Here is a 26,761-nt window from a genome sequence, read left to right as displayed (position 1 = left end):
AGTTCAGGATATGTGCAATGCATGGCACGTGTGTTATTTTGCCCTGTTTCAGCGCTCTCAGCAGATTGGCACCGCTGTCGCACACCATGTTACCAACTGTCAAATTCAGCGGTGTCAGCCACTGATCTGCCTGTGAACGCAAAGCTGAAAGGAGTGCAGGACTAGTGTGGCTCTTGGCTTCCAGGCACAACAGACACAGCACAGCATGGCAACGTCTCACCTGGCATGTGGAATAGGTTCTTGGGATCTTGGGTGGTGCAGCGGAAGAGACGGTAGCAGCTGAAAAGGAGGAGTCAGTCGAGGAGGAAAGGGAGGATGGAGGAGACGGAGGAGGAGAAGAAGAGGCAAGCCTGCATGCAATCCGTGGCGGTACAACCAAATCTACACGGGAGCCACGGGTTACATGCTTGATGGCCATCAGAAGGTTCACCCAGTGGGCAGTAAAAGTGATATACCTTCCCTGGCCGTGTTTGCTAGACCATGTGTCTGTGGTCAGATGTATCTTGGCACCAACACTGTGTGCCAGAGATATATTCACTTGCCGCTGAACATGGCCATACAGCTCTGGAATGCCCTTCTGCCAGAAATATTCCCTGCCTGGGACCTTCCATTGTGGTGTTCCAATGGCCACAAATTTACGAAAGGCCTTCCTTGTCCACCATATGATATGGCAGTAGTTGGCAGGCTATCAGTTCCGACAAGCCAGCAGTCAAACGTTGGGCAAGAGGGTTATCCGGCATCATCATTTTTTTCCGCTCCAAAATCTGGCCCACAGAAGCCTGCCTTTTTCCAGAACAACGTGAGAACTGCATCATGGAAGGTGGAGTGGAGGACAATTGTGAGGAGAGAGGAGAAGGAGAAGAGGCTGGACGGTGAGAGTCTGGAGTGTGGCTTTGTGGGTTCTGACGGTGTTGCTCCCACTGGGCTCGGTGATGGGTGTTCAGGTGCCTTCTTAAGGTGGTCATCCCTAGGTGAGTGTTGGGCTTACCGCAACTTATGCGTTGACTGCAAAGGCTGCAGATGGCAACACTGTTGTCAGCAACGGGCACATCGCAAATGTCTTGTGATGGATCGGACAATAATTCCAGTGACTCAAGCGGAGGGTATATAGTGGTGGTGGTGGTGGTGATGTTTGTGGTGGTGTCTTTGGGGTGCACACTACAGAGAGTGAAGAGGGTGCAGATAGAGAGGATGAGGAGGGTGCAGAAGATGAAGGCTGAGTGAGCCACTCAACCAAGTCTTGTGCGTTCTTTGACGTAATCGAACGCATCTTCTGAAACTTCACACTTTGGCTCCCGCCTACTGCTCCTGCCCCTACCACCCTACCATTGCGGAAGGGCCTGCCTCTTCCTCTGCCTGTCATTTTTTAAATTACCCTGTGACAAAAGTCTGTAGAGAATCACAGTATATCTGGATAAAGGTATATAACACCCCGCTTCAATCTGTGGTATTGGGGGGCCACAGGTTTATCACACCAGTTCAACAAATAATTGGCCAGTAACTGTTGTTGTGTAGCACAGTTAACACAGCAAAAGAGGCCACATTTTTGCAGGACTAAAATACACTCTTAGAAAAGTATACTATTAAATAACAGCCCACTTCAATATGTGGTATTGGGGGGGGGGCACTGGTTTATCACACCAGTTGTTCAAAAAATTGGCCAGTGGAGTGGGGGCGTGGCGTACGGCGCTGGAGATGGCCGCATAGTCCTGCAGCTCCATCGGCCACTCGAGACTACAGCCTTCACTGACACCACGGAACGACCCTCTCACCTCCATCTACCTCCTGGTAGTGTGCCCGATGGCGAAGGGCAAGAAGGGTGCCCACAAGTACGCTCGGATGGACGGATTTCTTATATCCAGCGCCGCCGGTCTCAAGCATCATGGCGCCGGTCCGCCTCAGCAACAAAGGCCTCCACGGGAGCGATCTCGCAGCCTGCCAGGGGATGGATCTCTGCCGCTCAGGCAAGTAGCAAATCCCGATAGCGGGAACTCCTCGGGCTCCTCTACCCCGCCATCCCCGACTTTCAATAGCCCTGCTAAACAAAAACAACGCCGGGGCCCCTCTCCCCCTGAGAGCTACGGCGGGGCACACATGGATATGTCTGCTGCTCCTGCTCAATCCCAGACCCAGCCTGCAGCTATGGCCAATCCCTTTGCAGCCTTCCCGGAGGGAGATCAGCAGGTGTCAGCTTCCCTGCTGAAGGACATGATGAGATCCCTGTGGACCTCCTTGCACGCCGACATGGTGCAGGGAATGTCCCAGACACGGCGTGAGGTCCGCCATCTTGGGGAGCGGGTGGATACTGTGGAGGCCTCCATAGAGAAGTGCTCACTTTCCCTTAACACCTTGGTGGCTGCCCATAATAACCATTCTGAGGAAATCTCCTGGCTGAAGGACAAAGTTGCGGACCTGGAGGACAGGTCTCGCAGGAACAACTTGAAGCTAAGGGGTGTCCCTGAATCTGTGCTTCTGCAAAACTTGGAAAAAATGGCCAAGACCCTTTTTATTGCATTGGTGCCGTCTCTCTCTGCAGCTGAGCTTGAGATAGACAGGATACACAGGATACCCAAGCCCAGCTTTATTGCCCAGGATCTACCTCGGGATGTACTGCTTCGTGTCCATTTTTTTCAGACTAAAGATAAGGTGCTTATGGCATCCAGGAAATTGCAGTCCCTGCCGGGAGAGTACCCTCAACTCCAGATCCTTCCCGACTTGTCCAGGCACACCCTGCAGAAGCGTAGGAACCTGGCTACGGTGACTAAGGCCCTCCGGAATCACCAAATCCCACACAAGTGGAAGCATCCGGCTTTCCTGTCCATAACCCACAATGGGTCTACAGTTTCTATCTCTACCATGGAGGAAGGTCTGGCTCTGCTGCGACGGTGGAACATCATTCCGGAGTCGCCCCCTCGACCCTCTACGGCTCCCTCACCGACGCCCGTCTCCAGTGATTGGCAAGTAGCATCACGCAAACATTCCAACTCAGTGCAACGCTCATTAGGAGGTGAGATTGTCTTCCCACAGTCTCCAATTTAGTCTCAGGACTAGGATGACCCTAATCCTTCTGGCCCCTCGTTACCTGTTGCACGCTCCTCCTGCTTTCGGAACTTTTTTATGGTTCGGGCTCCGCCCGAGGCCCCTGTTCCTTTCCCTTCCTCCCCATGTTCCTGTTCCGACGTTGGATTGTTTTTTGCTTATTTGTTCACCTCGTTGACTCCAGTGCTCCTCATCATGCTGCACCCTGAACTCTGTTACTTTGCTTTCGTTCAGCTTGACCATTCCCCCCTAAGCCACCCGCCATGACCATTAAAATGCTCTCTCTGAATGTCAACGGATTGAATCACCCTGTCAAACGCCACTCCTTGTGGACTGAACTGTGCACCAGTCGAGCTGATGTTGTTGCCCTACAGGAGACTCATTTTAAAGCCACCCAGCCGCCGCGATTCTCCCATAGGAACTTTCCACATCTTTTTCTTGCCAACGCTCCGGAGAAGAAGCGAGGAGTCTTGGTGGCGATCAGGGACACTGTGGCCTTTACCCTTAAGGACCAGACCTGCGACCCAGATGGCCGCTTCCTGATCCTGAAAAGGGACTTCAACTCTCTTCCTATGACTCTTGTGGTATTGTATGCTCCAAATAGTCATCAGAAAAGGTTTCTCTTGAGGCTGCTTCGGCAGGTGACTGCTAATGTGTATGGTAATCTGGTACTGTGTGGAGATTTTAATACGGTGGTCGACCCAGGGCTTGACACCTCGGTGCCCGCCCGGGGGCGACAATTTTCTTTACAATCCCTCCTCCACAGGGAACAACTCTACGATGTCTGGAGGTGCCAGCATGGCTCGGAAAGAGACTACTCCCACTACTCCTCCAGGCATCGTTCCTATGCACGTATTGACATGTTTTTAAAGGATCTCCCTTTACTGGGTAAGGTCTCCTCCTCAGCTGTCAGAAGCATCACATGGTCTGACCATGCGGCTGTGGAGATGGTTCTGGAGGAGGGCGGACCCAGGGAACGGACTTCCATCTGGCGATGTGACACCAAAGTCCTCCAGGACACAAGGACAGGCAAGATTATAGGGAATCAATTGTTGGAGTACTTCCATATAAACGCTCCTTCGGTTTCGGATCCTTGGTCACTGTGGGGGGCGCATAAGGCTTTCATTCGTGGGGTGTGCATCCAGCAAACGGCCAGATTGCGCAGGGCTTACAACCAAAGGTTAACGGATCTCCTTGAGGAAATTAAGGAGTTGGAGACCATCCACAAACGAGCCCCTACCGACACAGTGACTAGGGATCTGACCCGTAAGCGTGAGTCCCTTAAATCCCACCTCCTGGAACGCTATGATCGCCACCTCAAAAGTCTTAGACTTCGCTACTATGCTCATGCTAACAGGGCGGGTAAGGTTCTGGCGTCCCGGGTCAAACAACGGCGGGCGTCTGCCCGCATTTCCCACCTAACGCACCATGCCTCTAAAGCTAACCTCACGCACCCAAAAGACATCGCAAATGAGTTTGCGACGTTCTATGGTTCTCTTTATAACCTGTCCCAAGACCCCTCCACCACCCAACCCAGTGTTGAGGCCATCCAGAGCTTTCTGTCCAAGCTCTCTCTCCCCTCCCTATCTGAAACCCAACTCAGTACCCTGTCGGCTCCGATATCTGTATCGGAGGTGTCCAGGGTGATCCAATCCCTTCCTACTGGCAAGTCTCCGGGCCCGGATGGATTAGGCAACGACTACTATAAACTTCACAACCATACCCTTAGCCCGTTCCTTGCTCGGGTCTTCAATAAGGCGATGTCGACATCCACCTTCCCTCGGGAAATGTTGGATGCCTACATCACTACCATCCCCAAGCCTGGGAAGGATCCTAGCCTCCCAGCTAATTACAGGCCCATTTCCCTTCTGAATAGCGACACCAAAATATATGCTAAAATCTTGGCCGCCCGCTTACAGACCGTCCTCCCGCACCTAATCAAACATGATCAAATGGGGTTTATGCCAGGCAGACAGACGTCGGATGCCACTAGGCGTATTATTGACCTGGTGCATCTGGCCGAGAGTTCCCATACCCCTTCTCTGCTCCTCACATTGGATGCAGAGAAGGCGTTTGATAGAGTGAATTGGCTCTATATGAGGATGAACTTAGAGAAGTTCGGCTTCTCGGGGGGCATCTTGTCTGCTCTGTTGGCTCTCTATTCATCCCCTTCGGCCCAGGTTCTCGCCTCGGGCGTTGCCTCGGCCCCGTTCGTCATCTCCAATGGCACCCGCCAGGGTTGTCCTCTCTCTCCAGCGATTTTCAATCTGATGATTGAACCGCTGGCGGAGGCCATTCGTTCTGACAACGGGGTCGAGGGGTTCCGAGTGGGTGACACCGTCCACAAGGTTAACCTGTTTGCGGATGATGTTGTGGTTGTCCTGACAAACCCGGTCCGGTCCCTACCGGCGGTACACAAGATACTACTGGCCTTTGGGGAGATTTCCTACCACAAGGCCAACGCATCTAAATCCCTAATACTCAACATGGGAATTGACACGAAGGTAGCCGCCCTCCTTCAACTGAAATATCCCTACCCATGGACAGGGGAGCAAATCCCTTATCTGGGGGTGAGAGTTACCCCGAGTATAGCTAGACTCCTTCCTGCTAACCTAGACCCCTTGCTTAAGAAAATCAATAAAGAGATGGGGGACATGGCTAAGACTGACATTTCCTGGGGCGGTCGGATGGCCGCCTATAAGATGATGATCCTGCCACAAATACTCTATATCTTTAGGGCGATTCCCATCCCCTTCCCCAGGAAATACATGATTGCCCTGTCTTGTAGCTTACGCAACTTTATCTGGTACGGTAAGAGGGCCAGAGTCTCTACATCCCTGTTAATCCAGCCCAAGACTTTGGGAGGTGCCAAACTCCCAGATCTCTCGACGTATTACTGGTCAACTAGATTGGACCAACTGAGGGCTTGGTTTGACCCTGGGAACTGCTTCCCTTGGAAGTCTCTGGAGGGTCACATGGCGCCTATCAAAGACCTTCGGTTGTTGCTCTTGAGTGACCTTTGGATACGCTGGCCGCTATCTGGGCTCCCCCCGACGTTGCGGGAGGCCCTACTTTCTTGGAGGAGGTTGGGGGACGCATGCGTGGGCGAAGATGGGGTGGCTCCCCACTCCTCTTCATCCTTGCCTGTGACTGTGTTATACGCACATATACCCTCTCTGTCAGTGTCCCGTTTGTTGAACCTAGGCATCTCCGAACTTTCCCATTTTTATGCCGATGGTGACTTGTTGACCCCCCAGATGATGATGCACTGCTTCAGAGTGCCCCCTTCCCTCTTTCTTACAGTTCTGCAGATATGTAGCTTCCTCAGGAAGCACCCCCTGCAGACCGTAAAAATCCCTATGAAAGCATGGGCGTTTTACCACTCCTCATTAAAAAAGGCCAAGGGCATCTCTCTGTTTTATGATCTGCTCCTGCGCAGGCCGGACCCTCCGGTCTCCGTCTCTATGCAGAGATGGGAGAGAGATCTCGCTATTACCGTCACCCCGAAACAATGGTCCAGGGCCCTCACCTCGACTTACCAATACTCCCACTGTACTTCGCATTGGGAGATGATGTTGAAAATTGTTAATAGGTGGTATTATACCCCACATAGACTGTCGAAAATCTTTCCATCTGTTCCTGATCTATGTTGGCGTGAATGTGGACATAGAGGGACGCTGGCACATGTTCTGTGGGAATGTTCCTCGTTGACCAGTTATTGGAATAGGATCTTTCATTGTATAGCGGAATGTACGGGTATACTGGGACCCCCTAGGAAGGAACTAGCTCTGTTGAACGTGGGTATTGTGCTCTATCCCGCCCAATATAGACAGGTAGTTACCCATATCCTCCTAGCTTCCAGGGCTCTGATCCTACGCAGATGGCGTTCTTTGGAAGTCCCTAATTTCTCTGAAGTAGTATCGACTGTCAACAACAACTATATGCTAGAAAAAGCGTTGGCAGTGAACTCTCTTTCATATAACCACTTTCTGAAGGTGTGGCAGTGCTGGAGTTACTATCCCTGAATGTACTCTAGATGTATGGAGGGGATGCGGGGGCCTCCCCCATGGCAAGTGTGTTCCCACGGGGGGCTGTGGGGGTGGCTCTTGCTCCTCCCTATTACGGGCTTTTTTTCCACATGGGATGTGTCTACCTAGTATGCTAATACTGGAGTCTCTCCTTTCTTTCTGTTTTTGTTATATTGCTGATGGTAATTTGTATGAGTCCTTATGTCGGATTCCCTTCCCCTTCTCCCCCCCCCTCCCCTTCCTCTTCCCCAATTACTGTTGCATTTTTTTGCTATTGCAATGTACCTGAATGTATTCTTTGTATGTTGTTAAATTTCAATAAAAAAGAACATTTAAAAAAAAAAAAAAAAAAATTGGCCAGTGAGTTTGGCACTGTGTGTAGCAGAGTTAACGCAGCAAAAGAGGCAATATTGTTGCATGACACAAATACACTTATAAAAGTATACTCAGAAAACACCCCGCTTCAATCTGTGGTATTGGGGGGCCACAGGTTTATCACACCAGTTCTACAAATAATTGGCCAGTAACTGTTGTCACTGTGTGTAGCACAGTTAGCACAGCAAAAGAGGCCACATTTTTGCAGGACTAAAATAAACTCTTAGAAAAGTATACTGTTAAATAACACCCCACTTCAATATGTGGTATTGGGGGGCCACTGGTTTATCACACCAGTTGTTCAAAAATTGGCAAGGGAGTTTGGCACTGTGTGTATCAGAGTTAATACAGCAAAAGAGGCAATATTGTTGCAGGACACAAATACACTTATGAAAGTATACTCAGATACCACCCCACTTCAATATGTGGTATTGGGGGGCCACTGGTCTATCACACCAGTTGTACAAAAAATTGGCCAGTGAGTTTGGCACTGTGTGTAGCAGAGTAAACGCAGCAAAAGAGGCCACATTTTTTGCAGGACTAAAATACACTCTTAGAAAAGTATACTGTTAAATAACACCCCACTTCAATATGTGGTATTGGGGGGCCACTGGTCTATCACAATAGTTATAATACATTAAAAGTGCTTTTTTCACTATTTGTAGTATTGCTGCAGCAACACTCACCACACCAGTCACAATGTTGTACAGTGCACAATACAAATCCACTATAATATGCTTTCTATATTACAAAGTATATTATACGTGGATTACACCCCTATGTAGTGCACTGCACACCTATACCAAATAGCAGCCCTTAAAATGACTTTTGTGGACCTTAACAGAGTGATTTGTGTCACTGATGATCTGTCCCTGGTGCACACTGCATACCTGTCCCTACACTGACAAAAGACTGCACACAACAGCCCTTAAAATGACTTTTGTGGACCTTAACAGAGTGATTTGTGTCACCGACGATCTGTCCCTGGTGCACACAGCATACCTGTCCCTCAACTGAAAAGAGACTGCAGACCTATACCAAATACCAGTCCTTAAAAGGACTTTTGTGGACCTTAACAGAGCGATTTGTGTCACTGACGATCTGTCTCTGATGAACACAGCATACCTGTCCCTACACTGAAAAGAGACTATAGACCTATACCAAATACCAGCCCTGAAAAGTACTTTTGTGGATCCTAACTTAGCTATTTGTGTCACTGGCCATCTGTCCCTGATCCACTCGCCAACCTCTCCCTACGCTGACAAAAAGCAGAATGTGAAATGGCCACCAGCTCTGGTCTATTTATAAGGTAGGGGCCATGTCCATGTGCTGAAATGTTTCAATTGGCTGTCTCATTCCACCTGACGGCTGTGTCATGGGTCAAAGTTCTCCCCAATGTAAACTAATATGGCAGACGCGAACAATGCCATGTGTTCGCAATATTGGCGGGAACATGCAAAATGTGAACCGACCGCCAGGCGAACCGCAAGGCCATCCCTAAAAACAGATGCCCGGTGGTAATGGGTAAGTCTTTGATTGAAATTGGTTTCCAAACTAGAAGTAGATTTGTATTACAGCAGTTTTAGTGAGATTGCATTCAATATCAACCCATAGTGGGGTTTCCTGAGTGTGAAACCACTACTTCAGTTGATCAGAATGTGTCGCTACGTAGTAGTCATAGATATCCACCATCCCTATACCACCAACGGATCTGTGTTTAGTGAGAAGGGAGTGAGGGCACCTAGCTCTTTTTCCCTGCCAGATAAACTTTTTGATGAGAGAAGTCAGGTGTTTTAGGTATGAGTGGGGAGTGTAAATATGAATAGTTTGAAATAAGTATAAGATTTGGGGAAGAATGAGCATCTTGAAGGCTTACAGTGCCTTGCGAAAGTATTCGGCCCCCTTGAACTTTGCAACCTTTTGCCACATTTCAGGCTTCAAACATAAAGATATAAAACTGTAATTTTTTGTGAAGAATCAACAACAAGTGGGACACAATCATGAAGTGGAACGAAATTTATTGGATGTTTCAAACTTTTTTAACAAATAAAAAAACTGAAAAATTGGGCGTGCAAAATTATTCAGCCCCCCTTAAGTTAATACTTTGTAGCGCCACCTTTTGCTGCGATTACAGCTGTAAGTCGCTTGGGGTATGTCTCTATCAGTTTTGCACATCGAATGACTGAAATTTTTGCCCATTCCTCCTTGCAAAACAGCTCGAGCTCAGTGAGGTTGGATGGAGAGCGTTTGTGAACAGCAGTTTTCAGTTCTTTCCACAGATTCTTGATTGGATTCAGGTCTGGACTTTGACTTGGCCATTCTAACACCTGGATATGTTTATTTGTGAACAATTCCATTATAGATTTTGCTTTATGTTTCGGATCATTGTCTTGTTGGAAGACAAATCTCCGTCCCAGTCTCAGGTCTTTTGCAGACTCCATCAGGTTTTCTTCCAGAATGGTCCTGTATTTGGCTCCATCCATCTTCCCATCAGTTTTAACCATTTTCCCTGTCCCTGCTGCAGAAAAGCAGGCCCAAACCATGATGCTGCCACCACCATGTTTGACAGTGGGGATGGTGTGTTCAGGGTGATGAGCTGTGTTGCTTTTACGCCAAACATAACGTTTTGCATTGTTGCCAAAAAGTTTGATTTTGGTTTCATCTGACCAGAGCACCTTCTTCCACATGTTTGGTGTATCTCCCAGGTGGCTTGTGGCAAACTTTAAATGACACTTTTAATGGATATCTTTAAGAAATTGCTTTCTTCTTGCCACTCTTCCATAAAGGCCAGATTTGTGCAGTATACGGCTGATTGTTGTCCTATGGACAGAGTCTCCCCCCTCAGCTGTAGATCTCTGCAGTTCATCCAGAGTGATCATGGGCCTCTTAGCTGCATCTCTGATCAGTCTTCTCCTTGTATGAGCTGAAAGTTTAGTTCCATTTCAATATTATCGCTTGCACAGTGCTCCTTGGGATGTTTAAAGCTTGGGAAATCTTTTTGTATCCAAATCCGGCTTTATACTTCTCCCCAACAGTATCTCGGACCTGCCTCGTGTGTTCCTTGTTCTTCATTAAGCTCTCTGCGCTTTAAACAAACCTCTGAGACTATCACAGTGCAGGTGCATTTATACGGAGACTTGATTACACACAGGTGGATTCTATTTATCATCATTAGTCATTTAGGTCAACATTGGATCATTCAGAGATCCTCACTGAACTTCTGGAGAGAGTTTGCTGCACTGAAAGTTAAGGGGCTGAATAATTTTGCACGGCCAATTTTTCAGTTTTTTTATTTGTTAACAAAGTTTGAAATATCCAATAAATTTTGTTCCACTTCATGATTGTGTCCCACTTGTTGTTGATTCTTCACAAAAAATTACAGTTTTATATCTTTATGTTTGAAGCCTGAAATGTGGCAAAAGGTCGCAAAGTTCAAGGGGGCCGAATACTTTCGCAAAGCACATGACATTTTTACTTTAGCTAGTTTGTTGAGTTTCATTCCTAGTTTAAGTATAAAGGGTTTGTAATTCACTTCAGCTACCATTAAAACAGAGGGAGTTATGTGTATTCCTAAATAGGGGATGCTCTTCTCATTCCATGTATGGAATGTGGACTTGCAGTAGAAGGCATCTCAGGTGGGGAATACCTAGGTTTAAGATTAGAGATTTAGTGTAATTAATTTTGTAATAGGAGATCGAGCAGAATTCAGTCAACAAATTGTGTGTGTTGAGATCTGATGATTCTGGGTCAGTTAACATCAAGATAACATCATTGGCGAACAGGTGTGTGATCTCCCCGCTAGTTTGAAACTGATTATATGCGGACTGGAGCGGATACTCTCTGCTAGGGGTTCAATCATTAGATTGAAAATTAGGGGGGACAATAGACATCCTTGACTGGTGTCATTTTTGATTTGGAAAGGTTTGGAAAGAAGGCTAGGAGGTAAATACTTGAGTGGAGGGGGCAGAGTAAAGGGCAAGGATAGCTGTGAGAATCGTACCCTGAAATCCAAATTATTTTAAGGACTTGGCACATAAAACCCCAGTGGACCCGGTCAAACACCTTCTCCGTGTCTATGAAAAGAGAAGGCATCCGATTCTACTCCGCATGGTAAATGGTGTTCAACAATCATCTGGTGGCATCGGAGGTCTGCCTGCCTGGTATAAACCCCATTCAATCAGTTTGCACTAGTTTGGGCACGATGGTTGACAAGCAGCAAGCTAGAATTTTAGCACTTAATTTAAAGTTCGAATTAGGGAGGGAGATTGGTCTAAAGTTTGCTGGGGAATCAGGTTCTTTCCCTGGTTTGGTAAGGGTTACTATGTGTGCCTTCATCATCTCCACGGGGAAAGAAGCTTTGTTTTGGATTGGGACCAAAACAGTCCGTGATTATATCTGCCCCTGGCCTAATTTCAGAAAAGGTGTGTGCGCACAGGAATAAATCATACGCTGACACAGTTGTCAGAATAGTTCGTTCTGCCTTTATTTGTTCCTCTTTTAAGCTTTTTAAAACATCAATAAATTCATTCCAGGAATATAACATGTATAAGATTGCAATTGGAGTATCTGTGTATTTATGTGTCTAGGATTTTCTTCCAGGATATGACAGCCTTCTATTTTGAGCGTAGTCTCCCTCTGGAGGCGCCAGCTTGCTTCCACGAAGGGAGGGGTAATCTAGCAGCCATTTTGAGTAAGGTAGTAAATGCAGCAGTAACATATATATACATAAGGCATGCATCATAAGGTGAAATTGGCATTTCACTTTACACGATTGATTACATCCATTACAGACCCCCCCCCCCCCCCTGAAATGTCTATTTCAGTCTGTCCCTATTGATCCTGGCTCATCTGTCCTCATGTGCCTCGGAACTCTTTTGATGCCGCACGTTAGACTGGTGATTACTAATAAATCACCCCCCTTGCCATGGTCTTTGCACATGGGAAGTCAGATGCTCTCCCTATGGCCCTATGGGTCATAGTGTGGTCTGGGAAGTGTCTGCAATGGGGTACATGGTTCTTCATCGTCTTCATCACATCCTATATCCTGATTCATGAATGTGGGGGTGGTTTGGTCTATTGCCTTTTCCATAAACTTCCTCAAACAAGGGAGTACACAAAAGACCACTAAAGCAAGGAGAATTAGGATGATCAACACAGTCACTCCTATCTGTACCAGGACTTTCTGCCACCCACTCATCCAGTTAAAGTATTGATCCCATGGGTCTGGGACCCCTGAATTTTTCTTTAGTTTGACTGATAGATTCTCTAATTTCTTAAGCGCTAATGTGACCTTACCATTTGGACCGGTGTTGTCTGGGATATAGGTACAACAGGTACTGGTCTTATCTATCATGGTACAGACTCCCCCTTTCTCTGCTAACATCATATCCAGAGTCATCCGGTTCTGGAAGGTAATTTGGGAAGTGGCTTCTAGTTGTTCAGCTATCCCTTGGAATGCATCTTTGGTGTAGTTAACAAACCTTTGTTGGTTATAATATATATATTTTATCCAGTCCACATTCTTATTAACAGTTATTATGGGGATTAGAGATTCAAAACCGGCCTTGACTTGGTCTCGGGCCTTGTATTCATCGGGGACCCCCTTGGGACTCCAATAGCATCTATGTACACATGAGGATCAAAGCTTCCAGGGAGAACTTCCCGTTTCATCCTCTTACCTGGAGTCAAGTTGGTATGTGTGTCATGAATACTTTCTGTCAGAATATGCAAAGGCATGATGGCCTTCGCAAGGGCACACTCTCCTCTCCATTCCCCCTCTAACCTGGTTCTTACGTGCATGTCTCCACACACCCAGTACACATCTCCTAGGGATTGGCTTTGGTTTTGCACCATATTAGCTGAAATGCGACTGTAAGAGGCACAGTAACCTTTTGGAAAACTACCTAAGTTCCTACCTTTCCCTGCATAATTGGCATGACAGGTGTAATTCCCAGGGTATATTGTAATAGTTTCTTTAGATATTGGGGCCCTGGTATTGATAGGATATTCCACCTTCCATTTCTCACAAGCTGAGTAATTAGTGAATGTGTTGGTGAAGAGGCTTAGGAAACACTCTTCTGCTTTTTCAGGTATGTTCAGTGGGACTGTACCTTAAATGCGGTCTGGCACTGCCACAGAAATAACAGTTGGTCTATTGTGCTTATTAGCACTATATCTCATCCACTCTAGCCAGAGGTTCATCGCCGAAAAACCTGTCTCGGCTGCCATTGTATCTTCAAAGGTAGGAACTGCTATTGCAATCATGTCTCCCAAAGTCTGTACATGAGGTTTTAAAGGATTCGATGGGAGCTGTCTTTTTTTTTTTTTTGGGGTTTTTGTAATAAAGTTTATTAGAATAGTATATATTTCACAAAATGAAACATATGGAAGCCAAGGGATTTGAGGGGCAAACACACAACAGCTTTATTTACAGCCATGAGCACACAAGTGTTATATCCCATGTTAAGCTCAAATACACAGTCAGATCCTCAATCACATCCAAAAAAAAGGCAGGGGAAAAAAATACTTTACACAAAACTATACAGTTAAACAAGCAGGTGGAAGGTATTAAAAGACAGCTTGAGAATCTGTCTCAGTAGTCCACACTAAGTTTTTGTTTTCTATGTTCCTGCTTGATTTCAATAATCATATACTTACCAAGAGTAGCAAGTATAGTTTAAGTTGGGGGGGGGGGAGTAAAAATGGGATAAAAAAAAATATATATATATAATTATATATAAAAAAAGTTCAGTTTCTGCTATCAACAGATCTGGATCTCGACCGAGACCTTTGCTGGTCAGCAGATGCAGGGGATTTGGATGGACTCCGAGATGCAGCAATAGGCTTTTGAGATTTGTCTTGAACTGGAGACCTGCTTACAGATCTTGATTTTCTGAGTTTACTGCGATTGCTGCGAGGAGTGCGACTGCGGCTACGAGAGCGTCTGTAGGACTTCCTGCTCCTGGAGCCGGAACGGCTGCGAGACCTAGACGAGCTTCTGCTACGGGAGCGGCTTCTTGACATGCTGTGCCTTTTATTGCCTTCAATTAGTCTGATTTTTCTTCCATTTATTTCCTTGCCAGATAGTTTCTCAATAGCATTTTTGAGGTCACTGTAAGATGCAAACTCAACAACCCCTTAATTGAGCTTTGGTCTGTGCGCATCAGCAAAAGTGATTTCTCCAGCTTGTCTCATGAAGTCCTTCAAATCCTGCCAGCTGACTCTTGACAACAAGTTTTCTACTATAAGACGATTTTCAGTCCTTATTGGTGGAGCACTTCTTTCATTACGTTGGCGGCGACTACTAAATCTATCAGAATATCTTCCACGACCAAGACCTCCTCCTCGTCCACCTCCTCTGGAACGCAGACGGGCATGCTCAATTGTAACCCTTTCATTGCACAGTTCCTTTCCATCAAGTTCATAAACAGCATCATCTGCATCTCTTGGATCTTCAAACTCCACAAACCCAAAGCCTCTTTTCAGATCAATGTCTCAGATTCTTCCATAGCCCTTGAAGAACCTCTCCACATCTTTTTCTCTGGCAGCTGGATTCAGCCGACCAATGAAGACTCTGCAACCACTCATATTTTCAATACTGTAAAACAAAGTCTCAAGAGATCCAATCAACGAATCTTGATGGGAGCCGTCTTTTGACTACCTGACACTAAACAAAGCAATAGGTAGACTGTCTGGCCAGCTCATCCTGTTTCCTGGGACATTTTTACCAGCTTTTTCCCTTTCCTCACTACCTGCTCCCCCTCACGATCTAATTCCAGATCAAAGGCTAAGAATCCATCCTTCGGCTTCCTCACTTTCTGACCCATTATAGGTGGGATTTGTGTGACGGTTTTAATAAATCTGCAGTGGGGAATCTGTCTCCAATTACATATATGTGTATACGTCACATTACACAGGGAAAAAAGAGGAAGTTGAGGTGACACAGAACCTGGGGGCTTGAGAGCTGCGGGGGATTTGTGTTAGTCACGCATACAGAAAAAGAGGAAGCAAGTACAGTAATACAGATCTGTCTAGCAAGATAGCTTAATATTCAATATATAATTTCAGGTGCCATGTACGTGTCCCAATCGCACTTATCTTTTGCACGAAGCAAACCTAAGTAAGGGCCTCTAAATAACAGAACACATAGGAACTCAAGACATGACACACATGACATTACTGACTCATACTGGGAGGCTAACCCATCAGAATGAGCCCTGTTGCACAGGATCCCAGCGTCAAACGCGTTTTCCCCTCCCGGGGGGCTCCTCGGGCAGCAACACCTGCCTGCACTAATGTGGCCTATACGAGAGGGGTTCCTCCCCCGAGCATTCGTGCAAACACGCACTAACAAATGGCTCAGAGGGGAGTTTATTTCATCTGACATTATTTCCCTTCTGACCGTCTCATCACCGCACCACAAGCCAGCACACATATAACATAAAACAGCAGGTGACAGATATAAATTATGCAGATTCCTTGTTAATAGACTTTGGGCAAGTTATGTTACCTGTCTTTGCTGACCGCAGGCAGCTGATATGGACACAAAGATAATCAATCACAGAGACAGGGTATACAGGCAAGATTTTAAAATATGTCTTACCGTATATTCAGAGGTGATCAGTCTCTGCCCTCGTCTGTGTTGATTCCTTTCGGTTTCCTCTCGATCAGCTACTTTTGGTTCAGAACCCAAAGTCCCATCTGAGGTGACAAATGTTTTGGATTGGGACCAAAACAGTCCAAGATTATACTGTATCTGCCCCTGGCCTAATTTCAGAATAGGTGTGTGCGCACAGGAATAAATCATACGCTGACACAGTTGTCAGAATAGTTTGTTCTGCCTTTATTTGTTCCTCTTTTAAGCTTTATAAAGCATCAAGAAATTCATTCCAGGAAATACTCGTATATAACACGTATAAGCTAGCGATTGGAGTATCTGTGTATCTATGTGTCTAGGATTTTCTTCCAGGATATGACAGCCTTCTATTGTGAGCGTAGTCTCTCTCTGGAGGCGCCATCTTGCTTCCACCAAGGGAGGGGTGATCTAGCAGCCATTTTGAGTAAGGTAGTAAATGCAGCAGTAACATATATACTGTATGTATAAGGCATGCATCATAAGGTTAAATAGGCATTTCACTATACATGATTGATTACATCCATTACAGCTTTAGTAGCGGCTGTATTATGCACCTTAGTAAGACGTGGGGCAAGACGTGTTCCAAAAAGCTGGCAGTATTCATTATAGAAACCGCCTGGACCTGGGGATTTACCTTTCAATACGGACTTGATTACACTAAGTGCTACCTGGTCTGTGAATGGGCAATAGAGAGCAGAAAGGTCAATTGGAGATAGAGAAGGGAGGCAGAGTCGATCTAGAAAGAAAGTGATAGCAGAAGTGGAGGGTCGCGGGGTGCTAGGATCGTCTTTTTGGTTGTACAATGATGCATAATAATCAGCGAAGGTGTCCGCGATATCTTGGGGATTGGCAACTCTCTTCTTTGTGATAGAGTGAAATATATGTGGAATTTTTAATTTGGTACATTGCGCCTTGAGACGAGACGCTAAAAATGTACCCACTCTGTTGTTTTTGGCCATAGTTTTTAAGTTTAAGTTGCCTTTACATCCAACATGATTATCATTTAGGAGAGTACGTAAATAAAGTCTAATTTTGGGGAGGGAGCTAGCTATGGTGGGATTAGGAGAGGCTTTACTTTGGGCTTCCAGTATATGAATAAAGGAGAGTATCTGTTGCATCTTTTCAAATTTACACTTTTTTTCCCGAGCGCGCAATTGAATTGATATACCGCGTATATATGCTTTATGGGCGTTCCACACAGTAAAAGCATCAGTGTCAGACTCTGGCTTGAGACAAAAATATTCCTTTAGATGTTAAAGAATCACAATGTTATTATCAGGTTCTTTAAGTATTTTGGTATTGCAGCACCTGAGGGGGGCATGAATTTTCCTCTGAGACTGAGGGACACTGCAGCTTGTCAGGCCAAATTATCCAGTCGCTCTGACCCCCTCCCCCCCCCCCAGCTGCCACATTTTTGATTTATGCTGTTGGGCAAAGTCTGTGTTGTACCTCGAACTTTGTGATCTACTACAGTGCTTAGCACTGTAAAGGTCACACCCTGTTTCCACAACAGACCTCCACTGACAAATTACAGTTATTCTGCATAGTAAATCTTGCATTGCACCTCAAATGTTTCAGTCTATTAGGGTGCTCTAAAATAATACATTTGAATGGTTATTTCAATATAAAATTTGACTCCTCTTTTCCGTTTACACTGCATCCTTAAAAAGCTGCTTGCATACCGTCTAGCCACCATACAAAATATACAGCTGCTGACTGAATAATATACTCACATTGCGGTCTTACCAAGTTGCTACATACTATGCAGTGACTGAACAATATTTGAGGCTATTGTCTTTCAAATAGTACACATAAAATGTATGTCCAGATAAAACCTTCATCATCTCTCCCTGTTACATTGCAACTATACCAAGCTTCTCAAATAATACACTCTTATTTTTATAATTAAATACCAAGAAGGCAATGCACTTTATTCTCAGTGGAGCAGGATATAACATACACCATCTAGTTGTGCAAACTTCCAATATCCAATGAACTGCAGTCCTTATAAGCAGGGTTAAGTTTGTTCTTAGTCAAGCAAAACTTTACAAATCATCTCAAGGTTTATAAAAGCAAAAGCCCAGTTCTGAGACATCAATTGTAGATCACTAATCTCCAGACACACAAATAAACACAAAAACTTTCCAATGACTATGAGTCTTTCTTTTGAAAATAATGAGCCTCTATTTGCATGTGCAACACTCGTTCCCCAGAGAAATGATATCTGACAGCATGATTTTATTTTTCAACCAATAGTTCTGCTCCAACTGGCTCCAGCAATGTCAGTTCTTGCCAGCAATTTATTGTACGCAGTCTATTCATGGCTTAGTCTTACATATCCTTGTGTAATATTAAACATGAGCCGCTTTCTCTAACAGACCCTGTAGTGCTGCAATCCTGATTCCTTAGACTGCACTTTGGCCCTTCCAGGGGCCTCAACTTCATTGCATGTGCGGACAGGCTTGGTTCTCTCTAAACAGTGCTAATAGGTATCCATTCTGTCCTATACTCCTCATGTACTTCATTTGTATTCCTAGGTACCTGCATTCCCTAGCATCCCTGTGCACTTCCATGTACAGTATCTCACAAAAGTGAGTACACCCCTCACATGTTTGTAAATATTTTATTACATCTTTTCATTTGACAACACTGAAGACATTACACTTTTCTATGATGTAAAGTAGTTTGTGTACAGCTTGTATAACTATAAATTTGCTGTCCCCTCAAAATAACTCAACATACAGCCATTAACGTCTAAACCGCTGGCAAAAAAAGTGAGTACACCCCTAAGTAAAAATGTACAAATTGGGTCCAAAGTGTCAATATTTTGTGTGGCCACTATTGTTTTCCAGCACTACCTTAACCCTGTTGGGCATGGAGTTCACTAGAGCTTTAAAGATTGCTACTGGAGTCCTCTTCCACTCCTCCATGATGACATCACGGAGCTGGTGGATGTTAGAGACCTGGTGCTCAATAGGGTTTAGGTCTGGAGTCATGCTTGGCCAGTCCATCACCTTTACTCTCAGCTTCTTTAGCAAGGCAGTGGTCATCTTGGAGGTGTGTTTGGGTTTTGTTATCATGTTGGAATACTGCCCTGGGGCCCAGTCTGCGAAGGGAGGTAATTATGCTCTGCTTCAGTCTTTCACAGTACATGTTGGCATTCATGTTTCCCTCAATGAACTGTAGCTCCCAGTGCATCCCCAGACCATGACACTTCCACCACCATGTTTGACTGTAGGCAAAACACACTTGTCTTCATACTCCTCACCTAGTTGCCACCACATGCTCAGCATTTCACTGCTGCTAAGATACTCCTGTATGCTTGTAAGCCCAAAAACCCAGTACAACAAGTGTTTCTTACTAGTTTTCCATGTCCTGCCTGCCTGTAAGACCAGCACCCCAGTGCTTCACTATACTCCTGTTATTCCCATAAGTCCTGTATTCCATGTTTCCAAGATTCTTATCTTTGTGCTTCTTTGTAGAACTGTAATATTCCAGGGGTTGAGCACGCAAACGTGCTATTTAGTTTTTTTTCTTCAATGAACAGTGAACAGCCAGAGCTCCCAACATATTTGAACAGGCAAACATTAGAACTTTATTCAAACATATCTTACAGACGAGAAAAATTTTTCCCTTTCAATAATTTATACAACAAAAATATCAAAAATATAATGGTGTACTGTGGAAAGCGTATGGTATTATACTCTGTAGAAGAAATTACTTTTTTTAGGCATCAACATTGATAAAAAAATGTTTGATCACTTCTCCTTGTAATATTCTTTCAGTTGCAAGACGTTTGTGGGTTTTCTTTCATGAAATTCTCATTTTTAAAATTGTCCTCTAAAATTTTGATCAAAATCAAATTATAGCTTTGACTAGGACAGTTCATAACTCTTTCTCTTAGCTGGTTAAAACTTCATTTTTAATCACTTGCAAGGATAATAAAAAAAACTGTATTTTTGTTTGCTCATGATTCTATGATGGAAGTTAGCATAGTTTCCCCACATTCGCTAAGCTAAAGGAAAATGCCTTTAAAGTTCAAATTCCCTTGCAAAGTTAACAGCCTATTTACCTTCTTGGATTTGTTGGAATATGTCTACTGTCACTGTAAGTAAACAACTGTACTATGTTCTGTTCTGGACATTTTTAGAAGTCCTGTTTTTTGCCTAAATGTTTAATGGCATTTTTTTCTGTATTGCTTTTTTGACAGCAGAGGCTTTTGCTTAAAACATTGCTCATGCAGTTTAAATTGTTACAATTTCTAATTGATTGGGGGGTGCATGGACGTTGATGCCAACTGTAGCAAGAATTACCTGAACACCTGATGATTACATTTTGGAGTACTTAAAGATTTCTTTTAGAATTAAATGGTTAGCTTTTGGGTTGAATTTTCTGGACAAATCCAGTTGTTTAAAATGTATGCAACATACTGTATATATTATTTATCTCCCAGTGGAATGGTTGATTTAAAAAAGGCAGCCTTTTTAAATCTCTCATCAGACTCATAGACAATAAGCAATTTTCTTATTGAGGGCCTCAGAGGGCTTTCTTGATCTTGACATTCTGACACCAAACATGGCAATAGCAAAGAGAACATTCCCTAAGGAGGTTGTAATCACTGTCACTGAATCTGGAACAATATATGTTAATTCCCTGAATTTGAAGTGATGGTAGTTAAAGGGTGTATTTTAGGGATGGGCCAAACACCCCCTGTTTGGTTCGCACCAGAACATCTTGAACAGGGAAAAACTTCTAGTGAACATGCAAACTAAATTAAAGTTTATGGGACACAAACAGGAAAAATCAAGTCCTCATTTTAACCACTTGCCGACCACCGCAAGTACATATACTGCGGCGGTCAGCCCTGTGCAGGCAAAGTGACATATCGCTATGACGTTCGCTCCCGCGGTCCCGCTGATGACCTGATTGGGTTCAGAACCGATCAGTCATCAGGTCCAGGCCAATTATTTTTGGCCTGGACCTGTTGATCAGCCCTGCCCAATCAGATTCTGATCTGTGCCTGTGTAATGTAAACACAGGCACAGAAAAGACCTGCTCTCCCCTCCCATGATCCTTTTTGGACTAATCGAGAGCACATCTAACTGTGAGTACTGCACCAAGCACACCCACACACACTCAGATAGGCACATTTCACCCCAGATCGTCCTCCCCAGGTAACCCCTACACCCCCTCCCTGTCACAACACACACTGTATACAGTATATAGCATTTTCCTATATACCCGTATAAATGTGACTTGTGACCAGGTTTAGCGCTTGCGGCCGTTCCTTTTACACTTAGGATACCCGCGACCCCCCCAATAAAGATTTAACACCCTGATCCCCCCTGATCCCCCCTGATCCCCGCCTGATCACCCCCAGTTAACCCCTTCCCCCCTGTCACATTGCACACTAATACACATGTAATATAGTGTTTTACTATATTCCGTATTAGTGCGATTGGGACTTGAGTTAGCGTTAGCAAGTTAGTTTCTGTCCCAAGGAGGTTTAGGGTCCCCGACATCCCCCCAATAAATATTTAACCCCCTTATCCCCCCCATCACCCCTACACTCCCTGTCACAACACACACTGTATAATGTATATAGCATTTTCCTATATACTCGTATAAGTGTGACTTGTGACCAGGTTTAGCGTTTGCTGCCGTTCCTTTTATACTTAGGATACCCGCCACCCCCCCAATAAAGATTTAACCCCCTGATCCCCCCTGATCACCCCCTGATCACCCCAGTTAACCCCTTCCCCCTGTCACATTGCACACTAATACAAACGTAATATAGTGTTTTACTGTATTTTGTATTAGTGTGATTGGGACTTGAGTTAGAGCTAGTGAGTTAGTTTCTGTCCCAAGGAGGTTTAGGGTCCCCGCCACCCCCCCAATAAAGATTTAACCCCCTGATCACCCCCAGTTAACCCCTACACCCCCTGTCACAACATACACTGCATACAGTATATAGCAGTTTCCTATATACCTGTATCGGTATTACTTGTGACCAGGTTTAGCTCTTGCGGCCATTCCTTTTAGGTTTAGGGTCCCCGCCACCCCCCCATAAAGAGTTAACCCCTTCCCCCTGTCACATTGCACACTATACACACGTAATATAGTGGTTTACTGTATTTTTGTATTAGTGTGATTGTGACTTGAGTTAGCGCTAGCAAATAATTTTCTGTCCCAAGTAGGTTTAGCGCAGATCCCCGGCGCATAGTTAGAAATAACCCCTTACACACACACACACACACACACAGACACACACATACACACACACACACACACACACACACACACACACACACACACACACACACACATACACTTCCATTACTAGTATAGTGTTTGAACAGATCAATATCTGATCTGATCAGAACTATACTAGCGTCCCCATAGTTTAGGGTTCCCAAAACGCAATGTTTGTACGATCAGCACTGATTCCTGCCAGCACCTGCGTTTAACCCCTGAGCCCAGCCCACCCCACCCCACCCAGGCAAGTGTAGTAATCAATAGATTACTGTCACTTACAAAAAAACACAAAACACACAAATCCGCTGTGTTAGCAGAGTCCGGCCTGATCTCTGCTAGCATTAGCAGTTTTTTTTGGTAGCGGTTGAAATAGTCCTTGACAACCAGGTGCTTTTTTTACCTTTGAGTCACACTACTGTACCGGTAAATTTAGTTACTAAAATGACCAAACATTGGTAAAGTAGTGAAGAGGCCTGCAGGATACTGACCATGTCAGATGAGAGCGATAGGGAAGCCGCATTGGCAGAATCAGGGTCAGTATACGAACCTGAACAGAGCAGCGGCTCCCTGACAGACAGCTCTGACGATGGATGGGTCCCTTTTAAAACCAGGCGTACCCGACCCCATTCTGGAGTTGCTGAGATGCAGGAATTGCAGGGTGCTCGTATGGAGCAGAGAGTCGGTACTAGTGCCGCTCATCCTTCTGGTGGCCTGGCAAGCGCCAGAGGCCTAGGACACCCTGGACCTAGTACAACCAGCACTGCAGTAACACTTGGTGACGTGGTGAGTCCCATAAGTGCAGTTGAAGCTGGTGTGGTGGCTAGCACGAGTAGTGGCCCGCAGCCAATGCGTATTGGAAGACAGGCCCGTAGAGCCCATAGTGCCCTCCCTGATGCGCTGGCTTATCCCAATTGGCAACCCACTGATACTACAGCGCCAGTACTTCCCCCATTCACTGCCCAACCTGGAATCCACGTGGATACAGCCAATTTTACGCCCCTGAATTTTTATGAGCTGTTCTTCACGGAAGATCTTTTCAGATCTATTGTGGATCAAACAAATTTATACGCACGCCAATTCATCGCCGCCAACCCAAATTTGCCCCTTGCCAGACCATTCGGCTGGAAATCTCTAACGATTTCTAATTTTAAAACCTTTCTGGGCATTTCCCTGAACATCGGCATAACCAAAAAGCGTGAATTGCGGCTATATTGGTCCACTAGCCCAATTCACCATTTGCGCGTGTACTCTACCTCCATGTCCAGGGTGAGATACGAGCAAATTCTGCGATTTATGCATTTCAACGACTATGAAATCTGTCATCCTCGGGAGACCCTGAATATGATCAACTCCACAAAATTCGGGCTCTCAAAGACGACTTCAATCAGCAGTTTGCAGCCTTGTTTACCCCCGAACAAGTTGTCTGCGTTAATGAGTCCCTGATTAAATTTACTGGCCGCCTTGCTATGAAATAGTACCTCCCCAGCAAGCGTGCCAGATATGGGGTCAAACTGTACAAGCTCTGTGATAGGGTCACAGGCTATACAGTTAGTTTCCGGGTCTATGAGGGAAAATATAGCACTGTGGAGCCCCCAAATGCCCAGACTACATAGGGAGCAGTGGCAACATAGTTTGGGACTTGGTGTCACCCTTATCCGGAAAGGGGTACCATTTGTACGTGGACAGCTTTTACACAAGCGTGCCACTATTTAGTCACCTACTCGAATTACAAATTGGCGCATGTGGCACCGTGCGACCTAATCACCGGGGCTTCCCCCAACGGCTTGTAAATACCTGTCTTAGTCGAGGGGAGAGAGCCTGCTTGAAAATGGACAGATTGCTTGCAGTGAAGTGGAGGGATACACGGGATGTTTTCGTTCTGTCCTCCATTCACCCAGACTCGACGATCCAAATTACTACGGCAACTGGCGTTATGGAGAAACCCCTCTGTGTCCACGACTCCAACCTTAATATGGGAGGGGTGGACCTTACCGACCAGCTTTTGGCGCCGTATTTAGTTGCCCGTAAAGCCAGACGCTTGTACAAAAAAGTGTCTGTTTATTTATTCCAATTGGCTATGCTGAACGCCTTTGTCCTATGTTCCTGGAATTGTAGGATCCTTCCTACAATTCCAGGAAGTGATCATCAATGCCTACCTGTACCCAGGAGGTGTTCCTGTCCAACTTCCCTTTCCAGATGCAGTGAGCTGGCTGCATGAGAGGCATTTTTCTCATGTCCTCCTCAAGTACCCCTACCCAAAGAAGCCCCCAAAGAAGATGTTGTGTCTGTCGCAGGCGTGGATTTAGGCGCGTCATCCGCTATTATTGTCCCAGATGTCCTGACCAACCTGGTCTCTGCATCAGGGAATGTTTTGAGTGCTACCAAACACTAGTAGAGTATTAGTGTAGGGTAAAGCACGACATAGTGTAGGGCACACAAACACAGGGTCTCGAAAGATGTTCGATGGTTATTGACATTTTGAGAGACTCAAGCTGGAAAATTGCAGTTCACAGAAAAAACTTTAGGTATACGTGGAATATTGTCATGTATATCCACCATTAAATCAGTGGGTTTGGTTGTTGGGAGGTTAATGGTGTGTAATACTACACAATATTCATGTTGTGATTTCTGTTAGGTTCTCTTTTTTTTCGTTCAGCCCACAGGCTGCATGAAAGAAAAAAAAAACATACACTATATGCCAAACAAGGACCAGCAATATACTGGTACGTTGCTGGACTTTGAGTGGTTATACCAGGATGATGCCTGCAGATTTAGGCATCATCTTGGTATCGTTTTTTACAGCCAGCGGTCAGCTCATATGTAAAAGCAATCCTAGCATATAATTGCCCGCTAAACTGCTTTTACATGCAGTGGGAGGAGACACCCCCCTCCCACCGCCTTCCGCCACCTTCCATGATTTTTCTCGGGCTCTCCTGTCCCACCGGTTAACCCGAGAGTGCAGCCGGTGGTTCAATTATCTAACCATAGAGCTGATTGGAGATGAGAATGGCTCCAATCATCTCTATGGCCTAAGATGCCGGAAGCTACGAGCATTTTATGACTTCTGTTTCGCCAGAAATAAACAGCGCCATTGGGAATTTGGGAAAGCATCTTATCACACCAATTTTGGTGTGGTCAGATGTGTTAAGGTCAGAGGAGAGATCTAGAGTCTAAAAGACCCCAATTTTTTTAAAAAAAGAGTACCTGTCACTACAGATTGCTATCATAGGGGATATTTAAATTCACTGTGATAACAATAAAAATGATAAAAAAAAATGAAAGGTGTCAAAATAATAAAAAAAAAAGCAAAATAAATAATAAAAAAATCAAGGTCCCCTGTCCCCCCCTGTGCTTGCGTGCAAAGGTGCATGCAAGCATTGGTCTAGTGTCATATGTAAACCGCAATTGCAGCATGCATGTGAGGTATCGCCGCAAACGCCAGGTCAGGGACAGTAATTCTTGCAGTAGACCTCCTCTGTAAGTCTAAAGTGGTAACCTGTAAAGACTTTTAAAGGCTTTTAAAAATGTACGTAGCTTGTTGCCGCTGCACAGGCGTGTGCAAATTTTAAAGCATGTCATGTTTGGTATCTCTGTACTCGGAAATGTCGGCATAAGATCATCTTTTACATTTTACCAAACAATTTGGAATTGTATAGTGTATTTGTGCATTCAATTAAAAAAAATATATCTTTTTTTGCAGAAATTGCGTTTGGAAAATCTGTGCGCAAATACCGTGTGACAGAAAAATTTGCAACATCCACCATTTTGTTCTATAGGGCCTCTGCTTTAAAGAAATATATAATGTTTGGGGGTTCAAAGTAATTTTCTAGTAAAAAAAAAATATTTTTTCATGCAAATAAAAAGTCACAGAAAAGGCTTGGTTTTCAAGGGGTTAGAAGAATGGGTGATGTGTGGCTAAGATTGAGCATAAAATGCGGGACAGTTCAAACACCCCCCAAATGACCCCTTTTTGAAAAGTAGACACCAAAAGCTATTTGCTGACAGGCATATTGAGTCTTTGGAATATTTTATATTTTGCCACAAGTTTCGGGAAAATTATTATTCTGCTGCTTCTGCTGAGTACAGGGATACCACATGTGTGAGATTTATGGCAGTCTAGCCGCATACAGGACCCCAAAAACCAATACCCACCTTCAGGCTTTCAAAGGGCATAAATTGTTGATTTCACTCCTTACTACCTATCACACTTTTGAAGGCCATGAAATGCCAAGATGGCACAACCCCCCCCCCCCCCCCCCAAATGACCCCATTTTGCAAAGTAGACACTTCAAGTTATTTGCTGAGAGGCATGGTGAGTATTTTGCAGCTCTCATTTTTTTTTTTGGAAAATGAAGAAAAAACAGGAAAATGCATTTTTTCCTCTTCTTTCAATTTCCAGAACTTTGTGACAAAAAGTGAGATCTGCAAA

The 26,761-nt window shown here is 45.0% G+C and overlaps 1 pseudogene across 1 annotated transcript; it reads right to left on the bottom strand.

The window, feature by feature from the left end:
- Window positions 1–14,151: 14,151 nt before the first annotated feature.
- Window positions 14,152–15,050, bottom strand: LOC309548513 (serine/arginine-rich splicing factor 5-like; annotated as a pseudogene). The gene has a single exon. The product of its transcript is annotated as a serine/arginine-rich splicing factor 5-like (transcript).
- Between the last annotated feature and the right edge of the window lie 11,711 nt (window positions 15,051–26,761).

This window comes from Pelophylax lessonae (genome assembly GCF_965119305.1).
Source record: "Pelophylax lessonae genome assembly, chromosome: 2".
Taxonomy (NCBI): Eukaryota; Metazoa; Chordata; class Amphibia; order Anura; family Ranidae; genus Pelophylax; species Pelophylax lessonae.
The sequence above is the reverse complement of the archived record's forward strand: the minus strand, read 5'-3'. Positions and strand labels throughout refer to the sequence as shown.